Raw genomic sequence first — 20,060 nt, 5'->3', positions numbered from 1 at the left:
GCCGTCATCAAAGTGTGCAGATGAGTTCTTGCAAGGTGCGTCCAAGAGCTCAGATGTGTGAGTCTTCTGCTGCAGTTGAGATGCGTCACTGGCGGAGGAGAATTGCGAGCGAGAGCGGGCGGAAAAAGGAATTTGTGCCTTGCGTTTCCGTTCATGATCATGGAGTTCCGCGAGTTCATATATGGTGAAGATGAGTTGCACGTATATGGCGAGTTGTGTTGCTGCTGGACATGAGGTGTCGTTTGATAAGATGTGGCATCGGCGACATTGAGAAGAAGAAAAAATATGGCGGGTGAAAAGATGTTTCCCCGTGCACAAGCAACCGTGAGAGAGAAAATACAAAAAAAAATAAAGAGAAAAAAGGGCACGACAAGGGTCCTTGGCTATCAATTTTTGCGCGCGTGTGTTCGTCGTATTTGATGTGATCGATCCGTGGGCGAATATCCAATTATTCCAACACATCCAAGTGCAGAAGAGGGCAACAATATAACTAGCGGGCCGCTTGCTAATCTGGAGCACGTTATATGTAACCTTGTGGCAGGCTAAAGTAACAATTCATGCTGTATATGTGACTATGCACCTTAATACATAAATAACCAGGGCGAAATTATATTCACGTTGCAATTTGCTTGGCGGAAACCATAGCCCTTTCTGACCCACCAAACTTGCCAGCCATATTGATGCTGCAAAAATAGTACCTTCATGCAGGATTTTGATGATTCAATCGCTCCACCAGAAATGGAAAAAATGAAGGAAGATGAACTGTAAATGCTAGCAGAAACAAACAAACAAACACTTGTAGCTCGACCGCGACAAGAGTAACCACACACACACAAACAAAAGCAAGTCTGATGGAGACAACATAACAAGATACTGTCATGATATCAGTACATGAACTTATTGAGTTGGTAATAAGCGGGTCTTCATGTGCATTACATCGTATGATATGGAGATCTTATGATTTGCTCCATGTATAATTAAGGTAGTCAGTGAAGGGATATTGAATCATGATTTCATCCAGAAAACATTGCATCAGTTCAGGGCCAATAATCTCACAGAGTACTAGATGACAGCGAAGGCACACCGTAGTATGCAAGAGATATTCAAATTCGAGTTCTAGCTACTACAATACAAAGATGTATATTTAATACAGGCCTGTTTATTCCATCATGAAACCAATACATCAAACTGAACCGGACATCGTAGTTTATGATTATGGAACAAAACATTGAGCTGCTCCACACAAAGCAGTAGCATGCAGAATGAGAGCAAGCAAACCAGCCAAGCAGTACATCATAATTAATGGTTCATCGAGGGCAAAACACATGGGGCAGGCGCCCTCAAACATAATGGTTCTTGAGTTGGGGGAAGCGTGAAGAGACTCGAAACATAAGCAGACCGAATGGGGAGACAGGTCAAACAGCAGAGTACATGAGGAGTTGTTGGAGGCACCCATGATCGAATCCATGTCGACGAGACGACATCTGCTAGCTCCTACTATGCTACCTGCAATGCCATTTGGAAGAAACACACATTGAAATGCTTCAGTTCAATGTTTCAGAAAGGAAGAAAGCAGAGTTCATCCAAGTACAGAGAAAAAGGCACATGTATCAGTAATTCAGTATTACTGTTGGGTTATCAGTTAGTACTAATTTTGATCAGGTTACATGTAATTTTGTAGCATGCATAAATAACAAGACTTGTGCTACGCATTTTTGCAGCATAAGTAACCAAAGCGGGACCTGACTGAAGTACCAAAGCCCGGCCGTGCACGAGATGAGAGCGAACCTTTTCTCCATGTTTCACCAGAGGTTAAGAGCGGGATGGTTGGGGTGGTCCTCCGCTGCGGCCCTCAGCGCAGCCTCTGCTTCATCCACCTCCCGCTCGCTAGCTCCCCCCTCGATAAAATGAACCTTGACTCGCTGGAGGGAAGGGAGATGCCGCATGCCCAAATCAAAGTTTTCACCGGAGATCCACTTGGCTGGTAAGACGAAATCAAGGCGTTTAAGCCTTGGCGCTGCTCCTTGTGGAAACATAGACGGCACGGCACCAATACCAATGAAGCGACACTCTGTCGCACATGGGAATAATGCTCCAGAGGAAAGAACGGGCACTTCCACCTCATGCGCTTCTTCGGACATAATAGAATAATTCCATATCTCAAGATAAACAAGAGCAGGCAGAGTCCCAAGAAGTTGGATGACCTCCGATCGCACTTCAAACAACTTTATATCCAGATAGGAGAGGAGAGGAAGCGATGAATGATTTATCCATGACGGCAATGTTTCGAACCAACTTCCCGTTGACGGGAAAGCCAATCTACAGAGTCGTGGAGGAGGCACCCAATGTTCGCTCAAGCAATTGATGAGTCCACGATTGACAAATACATCTAGACTGTCCAGTTTGTACATATTACTAATGGATTCCTCCAAAGCTTTACCCACGCTCTCATCAAAATCATCGCGGTCAAGCCGGAGCACCCTGAGCTTGGTCAGACGGCCCAATTCTTTCACAAAATCAAGGTCCACGTCAGATAACCTCAGGTTATATAGCACTTCTAGGGATGTCAGGTTACCTATCCCAGATGGCAGCTTCATACCATAATCAACATACAGGCACATTAGACGTCTTAGCTGAAAAACACTCGATGGCAATACTTCTATCTTAGTCCTTCTTATGTCCAAGGTAAGCAAAAACTGCAGCTTCCCTATTTCCATGGGAAGGTCCTCAACATTGGTATCTCTTAGCCCCAAGTACCTCAAATGTAACAGATTCCCCACATACCCAACATCGGAGACATGACAACCTTCTAAATCCAACACGCGCAGAACTTCAAATCTTGAAATATCCAACACTTTCCCAACAACATTATCTGAGAAAACAGTAACAGATCTCATATGATCCATCCTAGTGGTATCCACATCTATCTTGCTATTTTGGATGGACAACCTGCGAACCTTGCTCTCTGAGTTAGGCATTTTTCTTCTGGGGTCATCTAATATTGTGACAAAGTTCTCTTCACTTGACAATGAGCATATGAGGTCAAGCACCATATCATGTACACGGCAAGCCTTTACCTTTCCTTCATCATCAATGCCTATGGGCTGGATCATACTTCTATTTACTAGCTCATTGAAGTAGCTGTCACCGAGCTCATATAAGCTAATATCTTTCTTTTCACTATAAACAAAGCCTTCTGATATCCATCTCCATATCAGTCTAGCTCTCCTAATCTCGCGATCTTCTGGGAAGATGCTTAGATATAATAAGCATGGTTTCAAATAAGAAGGTAGATCATAGTAGCTGAATAATAATATCTTTTTCATCTGCTCCAAACTGCGATCTTTTGTGAGTCCATGACCAATGGAACTAAGCAAAGCATACCATTCATCCTTTGCTTTTATATGACCCTTATTAGCTAGAAGACTTGCTATAGTAATAATAGCTAACGGTACACCGCCACATTTCTTCAAAATTTCTTCGGATACTTTCAATAATTCTTGAGGGCAGCCTTCTTCTTGTGAAAATATTCTTTTACAGAAGAGTGTTCTTGATACATCATTGGAAAGGGGTTCCATTCTGTAAATATCATCCTCAGAAGAGCAACATGCTTCAGAGACACTAACATTTCGGGTTGTCGTGATTAGTCGGCTTCCGGTGCTCTTCTTGGAGAAAGCACACTTAATTAACTCCCATGCTTTTTCATTCCATATATCATCGATTACGATGAGGTACCTTGATGAATGCATTTAATAATTAGTTAACAAATCAATACAATGAAGATAACAAAATAATATATTATTATATTAGTTTGGATAAATTACTTCTAAGCAAACTCGACCAAATTGCATAATTAGAGACTTGTATTACCCCCCCCCCCCACCCCCACTCACACACACATAATTGAGATCGTCGACCTAGAATATATATTTTCAATTACCTTAAAAATGTGCACTCACTAATTATTACATTATATGATTTATACAATAACTATAGAAATTTACATCAAAAGTATAAATTAACAATATGCTATCAAGATGCATATGCACTAGTATTAAACGATGTCACTATTTTACTAGATGAAATGGAAATTGGTGTGTATAAGAGGAAAAAAGCATACATACATACCTCTTGTCATTAAGGAATTCAATTATATCGTCTATGAGATACTTTTCGTCCCTCGCTGCAATGTATGTTTTCGTACTTGACCTTGTCAAGTCCATAGAGAATATCCTTCAAAACCTTTTTCATTTCAGGGTTTTGCGAAACCGAGACAAAAGCACCACAATCAAATTGCACTTTGATCTTGTCGTATGCTGCTTTGGCAAGAGTCGTCTTGCCTAACCCACCAAACCCAACAATAGATATCGTCTTCAACGGATGCTTCGACCAATCATCACCTTCAGTCAACATATTGATCAACTTGTCTCGTGTTTCTTCAATACCGACGAGCTCTGTAACATCTGTGTACAAGGCCATCATGCGAGGGTCAACACTAGTATTAGCACTAGTGTCCCGCATCTCTTGCTCGTACCTCTGACGCAGCTTGGCCAACTGCTTCGCTTGAAGAACCACTTCTTCCAGAGCATCAGAGATCCGATGAAGATCCTTGCCGTTCTTGAATAATCTTTTGACCTTCTTGAGTATCTTCTTGACTCTGTTCTTCGGGTTGGTGGACTCGCCGCCATCCCCCACACGCACCATGAAAGCATCAACAATGTCCTCCATTTGGTAGGACAACTCCTTGACATTTCCTGCCCAGATCTTGACCCCCTCGTCAAGCTGGTCCGCCGGCACTTTCGACACCTTGCTAAGGACAGCATGCATTAATTTCAGCTCTGTTACGAGAGACTCGATACCTTTCCTTACTTGTTTCTCCATGGTGAGCTCACTATGAAGCAGCTCGCGGAGCTTGGGGAGGAGAGGGCCGATAGCCCCCATAGCGATCTCCATAGCTGGATCTCTCTCTACTTGCGAGATTGCAGTTGTGTGGTGGTGGAAGAAAGATGATGTCTCCGTGCTGCTGCTGCTACTACGACGGCCTCTCCTCGCAGTGTGTTTGCTCGTTGTTGTGGAGAAGACGAGCTGGGTTCAGATTAATGATCGCTGGTCTGTGTAAGGAAGAGCTGGCTTTTTATTTCGCCACCAACCGACCGGGCTTCTAATCACGTCAGGTCAGGCTGCAGTTCACCACAGGCTGGCCGCTGCTGGACTGATGCGATGGGGATTAAAGAAAGTTGAGCACGCCACCAGTGTCCAGTGTCCAAGCCTTTCACTGTGGTAAAGTCATCATATGTAAAGTAGAGATCCCTGCTCAATGCAACTGTGGCATCATGCGTTGCTGTCGGCAAGACTGCAGCTCGATTAAACGGATCAGAGCGTCCAGCCCGTACTGGACCCAACCTACAAACAAAATAATTACGTACACCTCAAAAGAGCATGCATGTTTTCTGCATGCGGCCAAAGCTGCTAAATGCAATTTCAGAAAATATATTTCAAACTAAATTAATTTCAATTTCAAGAGAGATGATTGATCTCTTTTCTTAGCTCATCTCTCTGTTTGGTTGGAGGGATGTACATGAAATAGGGTAATTTCAGAAAATATATTTCAAAACTAGAAGTAGATACGTACAGCAACGCGTACTATGTACTACGAAGTCCACAACCACAAACAACTGTGATTTCTTCCTAGACTGACCTATGTACTATGAAGTTTTTGCACCGTTTAATTGGCAAATAAATCAAGATGAATCTAATATATGTTTATTCATAAAGAGAGGTGAAGCGTGTACTAGTTATCTGGCGTCATGGGCTCATGGACCCAATTAGCACTGTAAATCTGTCGTGCATAACCAACAGTTTGCAGTTAAGAACTGAGATGCACACACCGGCCTGCCAGCACAGAAGTAGTACGCACACATGATTTACAGGAAGAAACTATAAGTAAACCAGCATGCACCTCATCGAGCTTGATGTGTGAGGTGATGAATCTGAATTCCTGACCATAAATGTTGATTTCAGGAGTAGGCAAAAGTAACTAGACAACGCCAGGAATTAGTAACCCAGAGTGCGACAACGACAGAATGATTACCTGAGTTTGATGTTGAGCTGGGCTTCAGGACTTTCAGCTTCAGCTTTACTTAAACGGTGACTGTAAATTACAAGGTTGGCAACATCCTCATCTGATCTCTCTTGCATCTCGGCCGAAGGAATAGAACGGCAGTCGATGAAGGGAGTACACCGAATCATTCTTGCCTCCAGCCTCCAGAAATCAATGCATCAGTTCAGGGCCAATATTTCTACAGAGTAAAATGATAGCAAGGGCACATGGTGTGATTCAGTGGTAAATTCAAGTTCCAGCTCACGATTTATTTGATCAAACCAAGTCTAACATGACAAATGGAAGATTAACTTCAGACCGTAGTGGAAACTGAACTCTGAAGTTATAGTCTACGAGTCTGGAATAAACACCGAGTCTGAAATAAAGCTGTTACAAATACAGGAATGCAAGGAAAAATGCTGGAGAGCAGGCAAACCAAACATCACCAATACAACAATCAGCTTTACTTAGATTTCTGTCAAAATGGTGACTGTAAAATTATGCGGTTGGCACTTGCAACGCATCCTCATCTGATCTCGGCCGAAGTAGGCTATTGCGGTGGAATGCAGTAAAAAGAGAAGCAAAGACGTGTGCCTTGTCATTGAGTTGCTAATAAACGGGTCTTCCTCTGCCACTACCAGAATTTACCCAATTGCCGATGGCCCCGTCGGCATCGATGGATGTATCCCGACGGCCCAGGTCAGGCCGTCGGCGTAGAAAAGACGTCGGCATACATCCACTTATGCCGACGGGGGCCGTCGGCACAGATCGGCCGTCGGCATCCCAATCAATATGCCTACGGCGGCCGTCGGCATAGAGGTTGTCTTCGGCATATCTGTGGGCCCGACTACCCGGGCGGCGACATCCTTTGACGGCGTGAAGCCTACGCCGACGGGGCCTAACGGTGGCCGTCGGCATAGCTATGCCGCTGTCATCGATCCGCGTGATCCGCCACGTCAACGATCCGAAATGCTCACCGGTCCGGGGGTGGCATATCTATGCCGACAGCCTCGCCGTCGGCATAGGCTTGGCCCGTGGACGGTGCCACGTCATCGATCCGCGCCATACGCCACGTCATTGATCCATGGCTCTACCCTTCCGTGGCTGTAGCTATGCCGACGGCATAGCCGTAGGCATAGATTTCTAATATTTTTTCATATTTTTATTTATTTTCTCTTTTTCCTTTTTATTTTTCTTCCAAAATAATTAGATTAACTTAAATGTGCCTTATGTACAGAAAACATATCTCGATTATATACATACATACATACATACATACATACATACATATATATATATATATATATATATATATATATATATATATATATATATATATATATATATAGGTAAAATAGATGGGGCACCTAGGTGTCTGGGCACCTTGATTGTTTTGGAAACCATGATATATTTAATTAGTTTCCTACCCATTCTTTATGCAAGACTTTCCATAGTTACGATTTATTTTTGTTTCCTAATTATTAGGCATGCAAGACTTGCCATATAATAAATCGTATTAATGTTTGATTTTATTTGAACTGCTTTGGTTATCTAATACGCGTATTTTTGTTTCCTAAATATCTAATACATACCAACTCGTATATACTCAATATTTTTTTTGAACTATTATATTTCATTTTTGTTTCCTAACTGTCTAATATGGGTATCGAATACCTACTAATGAAATTATTTACATACGTGGTATGTATATACCCAATAATTTATTTTCTAACTATCTAATACTTGTATCCGGTACCTACTGATGATGTATATACGCGGGTACGTATATTCCAGGCTGCATAAAATATGGCTACATAGATACCCTGCTATGTAAAATATACCCAATGAACTCCTAGTATACCTTCGTAACAAAAAAAACTCCTAGTGTATCCACATACTTTATACGACATGCTCACATAAATCTTCTAGTATATACCCAACGTACTTACATAAAACAGTATACCCAATGTGTCTGCACACGTATATACCCGGCTATATGAAAAGGTGTAGAAAACTGTTCTAGGTTTCCTGTCAACACAATAAAATATGGCTACATATATACCCGACTACATGAATTATGGCATGCATATGACACATGCATGGTCTTAATGGACCACTAATTGTTGTTTTTTTCTCTATCTTGTTTAATCTAGGCATTAAGTGTCCATATGAAGCAATAATTTGCAATAATTCTTTCCTAACATGGTTGACCCATCAGTGCTAATACTAATTACACATGCACACATCTCAATGTAATCCATCGATTGCCCCCTCACAGGCGTCGCTTCCGTCGTGTTACGGAGAGGGGAGACGGGACGGGGTACCTGGGGGGTAGCAATGCCGCCAGGTGTTGCGGTGGGCCCTCCTACGATTGTGGAAGCGTGGTGGCAGGCGCAGGCACCCGACACGCGGCTCCGGGGTGTGCCCCTCCCCTCATGGGCGTCGTTGGTTGGGGAACATAGCAGAAATTCAAAATTTTCCTATGTGTCACCAAGATCTATCTATGGAGAAACCAGCAACGAGGGAAAGGAGAGTGCATCTACATACCCTTGTAGATCGCTATGCGGAAGCGTTCAAGAGAACGGGGTTGAAGGAGTCGTACTCGTCGTGATCCAAATCACCGGAGATCCTAGTGCCGAACGGACGGCACCTCCGCGTTCAACACACGTACAGCCCGGTGACGTCTCCCATGCCTTGATCCAGCAAGGAGAGAGGGAGAGGTTGAGGAAGACTCCATCCAGCAGCAGCACAACGGCGTGGTGGTGGTGGAGGAGCGTGGTACTCCAGCAGGGCTTCGCCAAGCACCGCAAGAGACGAGGAGGGAGAGGGGTAGGGCTGCGCCAAGAAGGAGATTGAATCCCTGTATCTGGCAGCCCAAAACCTCAAGTATATATAGGGGGAGGGGAGGGGCTGCGCCCCCATATAGGTTTCCATCCCTAGGGGTGGCGGCCAGCCCTAGATCCCATCTAGGGGGGCGGCCAAGGGGGGGAGAGGGAGGCGCACCACTAGGTGGGCCTTAGGCCCATGTGAGCCTAGGGTTTGCCCCCTTCCACTCTCCCTTGAGCCTTGGGCCTTGGTGGGGGGCGCACTAGCCCACCTGGGGCTGGTCCCCTCCCACACCTGGCCCATGCAGCCCTCCGGAGCTGGTGGCCCCACTAGGTGGACCCCGGGACCCTCCCGGTGGTCCCGGTACGTTACCGATAAAACCCGAAACTTTTCCGGTGACCAAAACAGGACTTCCCATATATAAATCTTTACCTCCGGACCATTACGGAACTCCTCATGACATCCGGGATCTCATCCGGGACTCCGAACAACATTCGGTAACCACATACAAACTTCCTTTATAACCCTAGCGTCATCGAACCTTAAGTGTGTAGACCCTACGGGTTCGGGAACCATGCAGACATGACTGAGACGTTCTCCGGTCAATAACCAACAGCGGGATCTGGATACCCATGTTGGTTCCCACATGTTCCACGATGATCTCATCAGATGAACCACGATGTCGAGGATTCGATCAATCCCGTATTCAATTCCCTTTGTCTAGCGATATTGTACTTGCCCGAGATTCGATCGTCGGTATCCCGATACCTTGTTCAATCTCGTTACCGGCAAGTCTCTTTTACTCGTTCCGTAACACATCATCCCGTGATCAACTCCTTGATCACATTTTGCACATTATGATGATGTCCTACCGAGTGGGCCCAGAGATACCTCTCCGTCACACGGAGTGACAAATCCCAGTCTCGATTCGTGCCAACCCAACAGACACTTTCGGAGATACCTATAGTGTACCTTTATAGCCACCCAGTTACGTTGTGACGTTTGGCACACCGAAAGTATTCCTACGGTATCCGGGAGTTGCACAATCTCATGGTCTAAGGAAATGATACTTGACATTAGAAAAAGCTTTAGCATACGAACTACACGATCTTTTTGCTAGGCTTAGGATTGGGTCTTGTCCATCACATCATTCTCCTGATGATGTGATCCCGTTATCAACGACATCCAATGTCCATGGTCAGGAAACCGTAACCATCTATTGATCAACGAGCTAGTCAACCAGAGGCTTACTAGGGACATGGTGTTGTCTATGTATCCACACATGTATCTGAGTTTCCTATCAATACAATTCTAGCATGGATAATAAACGATTATCATGAACAAGGAAATATAATAATAACCAATTTATTATTGCCTCTAGGGCATATTTCCAACAGTCTCCCACGTGCACTAGAGTCAATAATCCAGTTCACATCGCTATGTGACTAACACTCAAGGTCACATCCCCATGTGACTAACACCCAAAGAGTTTACTAGAGTCAATAATCTAGTTCACATTACCATGTGATTAACACTCGATGAGTTCTGGGTTTGATCATGTTATGCTTGTGAGAGATGTTATAGTCAACGGGTCTGAATCTTTCAGATCCGTATGTACTTCGCAAATTTCTATGTCATCTTGTAGATGCAACTACTACGCTACATTTGGAGCTATTCCAAATAACTGTTCTACTATACGAATCCAGTTTACTACTCAGAATAATCTGGATTAGTGTCAAAGTTTGCATCGGCGTAACCCTTTACGACGAACTCTTTTACGACCTCCATGATCGAGAAAATTCCTTAGTTCACTAGTTACTAAGGACAACTTTGACCGCTGTCCTGTGATCCATTCTTGGATCATTCTTGTACCCCTTGACTGATTCATGGCGGGGCACACTTCAGGTGCGGTACACAGCATAGCATACCGTATAGAGCCTATGACAAAAGCATAGGGGACGACCTTCGTCCTTCCTCTTTCTTCTGCCGTGGTCAAGCTTTAAGTCTTAACTTCATACCTTACAACTCAGGCAAGAACTCCTTCTTTGACTGATCCATCTTGAACATCTTCAAGATCATGTCAAGGTATGTGCTCATTTGAAAGTACCATTTAGCGTTTTTGATCTATCCTCATAGATCTTGATGCTCAATGTTCAAGTAGCCTAATCCAGGTTTTCTATTGAAAAACACTTTTCAAATAACCCTATATGCTTTCTAGAAATTCTACGTCATTTCTGATCAACAATATGTCAACAACATATATTCATCAGAAATTCTATAGTGCTCTCACTCACTTCTTTGGAAATACAAGTTTCTCATAAACTTTGTATACACCCAAAATCTTTGATCATCTCATCAAAGCATATATTCCAACTCCGAGATGCTTACTCCAGTCCTTAGAAGGATCGCTGGAGCTTTGCATACTTATTAGCATCTTTCAGGATTGAAAAAACCTTCCGGTTGTATTACATACAACCTTTCCTCAAGAAAATCGTCGAGGAAACAATGTTTTTGACATCCTATCTGCATAAATAATGCAGTAATCGCTAATATAATTCCAACAGACTCTTAGCATCGCTACGAGTGAGAAAGTCTCATCGTAGTCAACTCCTTGAACTTGTCGGAAAACATCTTAACGACAAGTCGAGCTTTCTTAATGTTGATACTTACCATCATTGTCCGTCTTCCTTTTAAAATCCATATGTACCTAACAGCCTTACGACCATCAAGTAGTTCTTCCAAAGTCTACACTTTGTTTTCATATATGGATCCTCTCTCGGATTATATGGCCTCGAGCCATTTTGGAATCCGGGCCCACCATCGCTTCTCCATAGCTCGTAGGTTCATTGTTGTCTAGCAACATGACTTCCAAGACAGGATTACGTACCACTCTGAAGTAGTACGCATCCTTGTCATCCCACGAGGTTTGGTAGTGACTTGATCTGAAGTTTCATGATCACTATCATAAGCTTCCACTTCAATTGGTGTAGGTGCCACAGGAACAACTCCCTGTGCCCTGCCACACACTAGTTGAAGAGACGGTTCAATAACCTCATCAAGTCTCCACCATCCTCCCACTCAATTCTTTCGAGAGAAACTTTTCCTCGAGAAAGGACCCGATTCTAGAAACAATCCCTTATTGCTTTCGGATCTGAGACAGGAGGTATACCCAACTGTTTTGGGTGTCCTATGAAGATGCATTTATCCGCTTTGGGTTCGAGCTTATCAGCCTGAAACTTTTTCACATAAGCGTCGCAGCCCCAAACTTTTAAGAAATGACAGCTTAGGTTTCTCTAAACCATAGTTCATACGGTGTCATCTCATCGAAATTACGTGGTGCCCTATTTAAAGTGAACGTGATTGTCTCTAATGCCTAACCCATAAACTATCGTGGTAATTCGATAAGAGACATCATGGTATGCATCATATCCAATAGGGTGCAGTTATGATGTTCGGACACACCATCACACTATGGTGTTCCAGGCTGTATTAGTTGTTAAACAATTTCCACAATGTCTTAATTCTGTGCCAAACTCGTAATTCAGATATTCATCTCTATGATCATATCATAGATATTTTATCCTCTTGTCACGACGATCTTTCAACTTCACCCTGAAATTACTTGAACCTTTCAATAATTCAGACTCATGATTCATCAAGTAAATATACTCAACATCTACTCAAATCATCTGTGAAGCAAGAACATAACAATATCCACTACATACCTCAGCACTCATTGGACTGCAGACATCAAAATGTATTACTTCCAACAAGTTGCTTTCTAGTTCCATTTTACTGAAAACGAGGCTTCTAGTCATCTTGCCCATGTGGTATGATTTGCATGTCTCAAGTGATTCAAAATCAAGTGAGTCCAAATGGTCCATTTGCATGGAGTTTCTTCATGCATATACACCAATAGACATGGTTCACATGTCTCAAACTTTTCAAAAACGAGTGAGCCCAAAGATCCATCAATATGGAGCTTCTTCATGCGTTTTATACCGATATGACTTACGTGGCAGTGCCACAAGTACGTGGTACTATCATTACTATCTTATATCTTTTGGCATGAACATGTGTATCACTACGATCAAGATTCAATAAACCATTCATTTTAGATGCAAGACCATTGAAGGTATTATTCAAATAAACAGAGTAACCATTATTCTCCTTAAATGAATAACCGTATTGCGATAGACATAATCCAATCATGTCTATGCTCAACGCAAACACCAAATAACAATTATTTAGTTTTAACACCAATCTCGATGGTAGAGGGAGCGTGCGATGCTTGATCATATCAACATTGGAAACACTTCCAACACATATCGTCAGCTCACCTTTAGCTAGTTTCCGTTTATTCCGTAGCTTTTATTTTGAGTTACTAACACTTAGCAACCGAACCGGTATCTAATACCCTGGTGCTACTAGGAGTACTAGTAAAGTACACATCAACACAATGTATATCCAATATACTTCTATCGACCTTGCCCGCCTTCTAATTTACCAAGTATCTAGGGTAATTCCGCTCCAGTGGCTGTTCCCCTTATTACAGAAGCACTTAGTCTCGGGTTTGGGTTCAACCTTGGGTTTCTTCACTAGAGCAGCAGCTAAATTGCCGTTTCATGAAGTATCCCTTCTTGCCCTTGCCCTTCTTGAAACTAGTGGTTTCACCAACCATCAACAATTGATGCTCCTTCTCGATTTCTACTTTCGCGGTGTCAAACATCGCGAATATTTCAAGGATCATCATATCTATCCCTGATATGTTATAGTTCATCACGAAGCTAGCAGCTTGGTGACAATGACTTTGGAGAAATATCACTATCTCATCTGGAAGATCAACTCCCACTTGATTCAAATGATTGTTGTACTCAGACAATCTGAGCACAAGCTCAACAATTGAGCTTTTCTCCCTTAGTTTGCAGGCTAAGAAAATCGTTGGAGGTCTTATACCTCTTGACGTTGGCACGAGCCTGAAATCCCAATTTCAGCCCTCGAAACATCTCATATGTTTCGCGACGTTTCAAAACGTCTTCGGTGCCTCAACTCTAAACCGTTTAACTGAACTATCACGTAGTTATCAAAATGTGTATGTCAGGTGTTCGCAACATCCACAGACGACGTTCGAGGTTCAGCACACTGAGCGGTGCATTAAGGACATAAGCCTTCTATGAAGCAATGAGGACAATCCTTAGTTTACGGACCTAGTCCGCATAATTGCTACTATCAACTTTCAACTAAATTTTCTCTAGGAACATATCTAAACAGTAGAACTGAAGTGCGAGCTACGACATAATTTGCGAAGACCTTTTGACTATGTTCAGGATAATTAAGTTCATCTTATGAACTCCCACTCAGATAGACATCCCTCTAGTCATCTAAGTGATTACATGATCCGAGTCAACTAGGCCGTGTCCGATCATCACGTGAGACGGACTAGTCAACATCGGTGAACATCTTCATGTTGATCGTATCTACCATACGACTCATGCTCGACCTTTTCATCTTCTGTGTTCCGAGGCCATGTCTGTACATGCTAGGCTCGTCAAGTCAACCTAAGTGTTTGCATGTGTTCCGAGGCCATGTCTGTACATGCTAGGCTCGTCAACACCCGTTGTATTCGAACGTAAGAATCTATCACACCCGATCATCACGTGGTGCTTCGAAACGACGAACTTCCGCAACGGTGCACAGTTAGGGGGAACACTTTCTTGAAATTTTAATGAGGGATCATCTTATTTACTACCGTCGTTCTAAGCAAATAAGATGTATGAACATGATAAACATCACATGCAATCAAATAGTGACATGATATGGCCAATATCATATTGCTCCTTTTGATCTCCATCTTCGGGGCTCCATGATCATCATCGTCACCGGCATGACACCATGATCTCCATCATCATGATCTCCATCATCGTGTCTTCATGAAGTTGTCTCGCCAACTATTACTTCTACTACTACAGCTAACGGTTAGCAATAAAGTAAAGTAATTACATGACGTTTATATTGACACGTAGGTCATAAATAAATTAAGACAACTCCTATGGCTCCTGCCGGTTGTCATACTCATCGACATGCAAGTCGTGATTCCTATTACAAGAACATGATCATCTCATACATCACATATATCATTCATCACATCCTTTGGCCATATCACATCACATAGCATACCCTGCAAAAACAAGTTAGACGTCCTCTAATTGTTGTTTGCATGTTTTACGTGGCTGCTATGGGTTTCTAGCAAGAACGTTTCTTACCTACGCAAAAACCACAACGTGATATGCCAATTGCTATTTACCCTTCATAAGGACCCTTTTCATCGAATCCGATCCGACTAAAGTGGGAGAGACAGACACCCGCTAGCCACCTTATGCAACTAGTGCATGTCAGTCGGTGGAACCAGTCTCACGTAAGAGTACGTGTAAGGTCGGTCCGGGCCGCTTCATCCCACGATGCCGCCAAATCAAGATAAGACTAGTAATGGCAAGTAAATTGACAAAATCAACGCCCACAACTACTTTGTGTTCTACTCGTGCATAGAAACTACGCATAGACCTGGCTCATGACTAGTATGCCTCTACTTGACTAGCTCGTAAATCAAAGATGGTTATGTTTCCTAACCATGAACAATGAGTTGTTATTTGATTAACGAGGTCACATCATTAGTTGAATGATCTGATTGACATGACCCATTCCATTAGCTTAGCACCCGATCATTTAGTATGTTGCTATTTCTTTCTTCATGACTTATACATGTTCCTATAACTATGAGATTATGCAACTCCCGTTTGCCAGAGGAACACTTTGGGTGCTACCAAACGTCACAACGTAACTGGGTGATTATAAAGGAGCATTACAGGTGTCTCCAAAGGTAGATGTTGGGTTGGCGTATTTCGAGATTAGGTTTTGTCACTCCGATTGTCGGAGAGGTATCTCTGGGCCCTCTCGGTAATGCACATCAATCAAAGCCTTGCAAGCATTACAAATAAATGAGTTAGTTGCGGGATGATGTATTACAGAACGAGTAAAGAGACATGCCGGTAACGAGATTGAACCAGGTATTGGTATACCGACGATCGAATCTCGGGCAAGTAACATACCGATGACAAAGGGAACAACGCATGTTGTTATGCGGTCTGACCGATAAAGATCTTCGTATAATATGTAGGATCCAATATGGGCATCCAGGTCCCGCTATTGGTTATGTACCGGAGACGTGTCTCGGTCATGTCTACATTGTTCTCGAACCCGTAGGGTCCGCACGCTTAAGGTTACGATGACAGTTATATTATGAGTTTATGCATTTTGATGTACCGAAGGTTGTTCGGAGTCCCGGATGTGATCACGGACATGACGAGGAGTCTCAAAATGGTCGAGACATAAAGATTGATATATTGGAAGCCTCTGTTTGGATATCGGAAGTGTTCCGGGTGAAATCGGGATTTTACCGGAGTACCGGGAAGGTTACCGGAACCCCCCGGGAGCTAAATAGGCCATGATGGGCCTTAGTGGAAAAGAGAAGAGGCAGGCCTACATGGGCTATGCGCCACCCCCTTCCCCTAGTCCTGTTAGGACTAGGAGAGGTGGCCGGCCCCCTCTCTCTCTTTTCCCCCTCCGCGAATCCTATTCCAACTAGGATTGGGGGGGGGGGGAATCCTACTCCCAGAGGGAGTAGGACTCTCCTGGCGCGCCTCCTATGGCCGGCCAGCCTCCCCCCCTCTAGTCCTTTATATACTGAGGCAGAGGCACCCTAGAACACACAAGTTGATCCACGTGATCTATTCCTTAGCCGTGTGCGGTGCCCCCCTGCCACCATAGTCCTCGATAATACTGTAGCGGAGTTTAGGCGAAGCCCTGTTGCTGTAGTACATCAAGATCGTCACCACGCCGTCGTGCTGACGGAAAACTTCCCCGACACTTTGCTGGATCGGAGTCCGGGGATCATCATCGAGCTGAACGTGTGCTCGAACTCGGAGGTGCCGTAGTTTCGGTGCTTGATCGGTTGGATCGTGAAGACGTACGACTACTTCCTCTACGTTGTGGCATCGCTTCCGCAGTCGGTCTGCGTTGGGTACGTAGACAACACTCTCCCCTCTCGTTGCTATGCATCACATGATCTTGCGTGTGCGTAGGAATTTTTTTGAAATTACTACGAAACCCAACAGTAGCATCCGAGCCTAGGTTATTTATGTTGATGTTATATGCACGAGTAGAACACAAGTGAGTGTGGGCGAGATAACTCATACTGCCTACCAGCATGTCATACTTTGGTTCGGCGGCATTGTTGGACGAGACGACCCGGACCAACCTTACGCGTACGCTTACGCGAGACCGGTTTCCCCGACGTGCTTTGCACATAGGTGGCTTGCGGGCGACTGTCTCTCCAACTTTAGTTGAACCGAGTGTGGCTACGCCCGGTCCTTGCGAAGGTTAAAACGGAGTCTATTTGACAAACTATCGTTGTGGTTTTGATGCGTAGGTGAGATTGGTTCTTGCTTAAGCCCGTAGCAGCCACGTAAAACTTGCAACAACAAAGTAGAGGACGTCTAACTTGTTTTTGCAGGGCATGTTGTGATGTGATATGGTCAAGACATGATGCTGAATTTTATTGTATGAGATGATCATTTTTTGTAACCGAGTTATCGGCAACTGGCAGGAGCCATATGGTTGTCGCTTTATTGTATGCAATGAAATCGCGATGTAATGCTTTACTTTATTACTAAGCGGTAGTGATAGTCGTGGAAGCATAAGCTTGGCGAGACGACAACGATGCTACGATGGAGATCAAGGTGTCACGCCGGTGACGATGGTGATCACGACGGTGCTTTGGAGATGGAGATCACAAGCACAAGATGATGATGGCCATATCATATCACTTATATTGATTGCATGTGATGTTTATCCTTTTTATGCATCTTATCTTGCTTTCATTGACGGTAGCATTATAAGATGATCTCTCACTAAATTATCAAGAAGTGTTCTCCCTGAGTATGCACCGTTGCAAAAGTTCTTCGTGCTGAGACACCACGTGATGATCGGGTGTGATAGGTTCTACGTTCAAATACAACGGGTGCAAAACAGTTGCACACGCGGAATACTCAGGTTATACTTGACGAGCCAAGCATATACAGATATGGCCTCAGAACACGGAGACCGAAAGGTCGAGCGTGAATCATATAGTAGATATGATCAACATAACAATGTTCACCATTGAAAACTACTCCATCTCATATGATGATCGGTTATGGTTTAGTTGATTTGGATCACGTAATCACTTTGAGGATTAGAGGGATGTCCATCTAAGTGGGAGTTTTTTAACTTGATTAACTGAACTTAAATTTATCATGAAACTTAGTACCTGATTAGTATCTTGCTTGTTTATGTTTGATTGTAGATAGATGGCTCGTGCTATTGTTCTGTTGAATTTTAATGCGTTCCTTGACAAAGCAAAGTTGAAAGATGATGGTAGCAATTACACGGACTGGGTCCGTAACTTGAGGATTATCCTCATTGCCGCACAGAAGAATTACGTCCTGGAAGCACCGCTGGGTGCCAGGCCTGCTGCAGGAGCAACGCCAGATGTTATGAACGTCTGGCAGAGCAAAGCTGATGACTACTCGATAGTTCAGTGTGCCATGCTTTACGGCTTAGAATCGGGACTTCAACGACATTTTGAACGTCATGGAGCATATGAGATGTTTCAGGAGTTGAAGTTAATATTTCAAGCAAATGCCCAGATTGAGAGATATGAAGTCTCCAATAAGTTCTACAACTGCAAGATGGAGGAGAACAGTTCTGTAAGTGAGCATATACTCAAAATGTCTGGGTATAATAATCACTTGATTCAACTGGGAGTTATTCTTCCGGATGATAGCGTCATTGACAGAATTCTTCAATCACTGCCACCAAGCTACAAGAGCTTCGTGATGAACTATAATATGCAAGGGATGAACAAGACTATTCCCGAGCTCTTCGCGATGCTGAAAGATGCGGAGGTAGAAATCAAGAAGGAGCATCAAGTGTTGATGGTCAACAAGACCACTAGTTTCAAGAAGAAGGGCAAAGGGAAGAATAAGGGGAACTTCAAAAAGAGCGGCAAGCAAGTTGCTACTCAAGAGAAGAAACCCAAACCTGGACCTAAGCCTGAAACTGAGTGCTTCTATTGCAAGCAGACTGGTCACTGGAAGCGGAACTGCCCCAAGTATTTGGCGGATAAGAAGGATGGCAAGGTGAACAAAGGTATATGTGATATACATGTTATTGATGTGTACCTTACAAATGCTCGCAGTAGCACCTGGGTATTTGATATTGGTTCTGTTGCTAATATTTGCAACTCGAAACAGGGACTACGGATCAAGCGAAGATTGGTTAAGGACGAGGTGACGATGCGCGTGGGAAACGGTTCCAAAGTCGATGTGATCGCAGTCGGCACGCTACCTCTACATCTACCTTCGGGATTAGTATTAGACCTAAATAATTGTTATTTGGTGCCAGCGTTAAGTATGAACATTATATCTGGATCTTGTTTGATGTGAGACGGTTATTCATTTAAATAAGAGAATAATGGTTGTTCTATTTATATGAGTAATATCTTTTATGGTCATGCACCCTTGAAGAGTGGTCTATTCTTGTTGGATCTCGATAGTAGTAACACACATATTCATAATGTTGAAGCCAAAAGATGCAGAGTTGATAATGAAAGTGCAACTTATTTGTGGCACTGCCATTTAGGTCATATCGGTGTAAAGCGCATGAAGAAACTCCATTCTGATGGACTTTTGGAACCACTTGATTATGAATCACTTGGTACTTGCGAACCGTGCCTCATAGGCAAGATGACCAAAACACCGTTCTCCGGTACTATGGAGAGAGCAACAGATTTGTTGGAAATCATACATACAGATGTATGTGGTCCGATGAATATTGAGGCTCGTGGTGGATATCGTTATTTTCTCACCTTCACAAATGATTTAAGCAGATATGGATATATCTACTTAATGAAACATAAGTCTGAAAAATTTGAAAAGTTCAAAGAATTTCAGAGTGAAGTTGAAAATCATCGTAACAAGAAAATAAAGTTTCTACGATCTGATCGTGGAGGAGAATATTTGAGTTACGAGTTTGGTGT

The 20,060-nt window shown here is 43.3% G+C and overlaps 1 pseudogene; it reads right to left on the bottom strand.

Annotated features, from left to right (window-relative positions):
* Positions 1-1,139: 1,139 nt before the first annotated feature.
* LOC119270398 lies at positions 1,140-5,098 on the bottom strand (annotated as a pseudogene).
* Positions 5,099-20,060: the final 14,962 nt, after the last annotated feature.

This window comes from Triticum dicoccoides, chromosome 3A, assembly GCF_002162155.2.
Source record: "Triticum dicoccoides isolate Atlit2015 ecotype Zavitan chromosome 3A, WEW_v2.0, whole genome shotgun sequence".
Lineage (NCBI taxonomy): Eukaryota > Viridiplantae > Streptophyta > Magnoliopsida > Poales > Poaceae > Triticum > Triticum dicoccoides.
The sequence above is the reverse complement of the archived record's forward strand: the minus strand, read 5'-3'. Positions and strand labels throughout refer to the sequence as shown.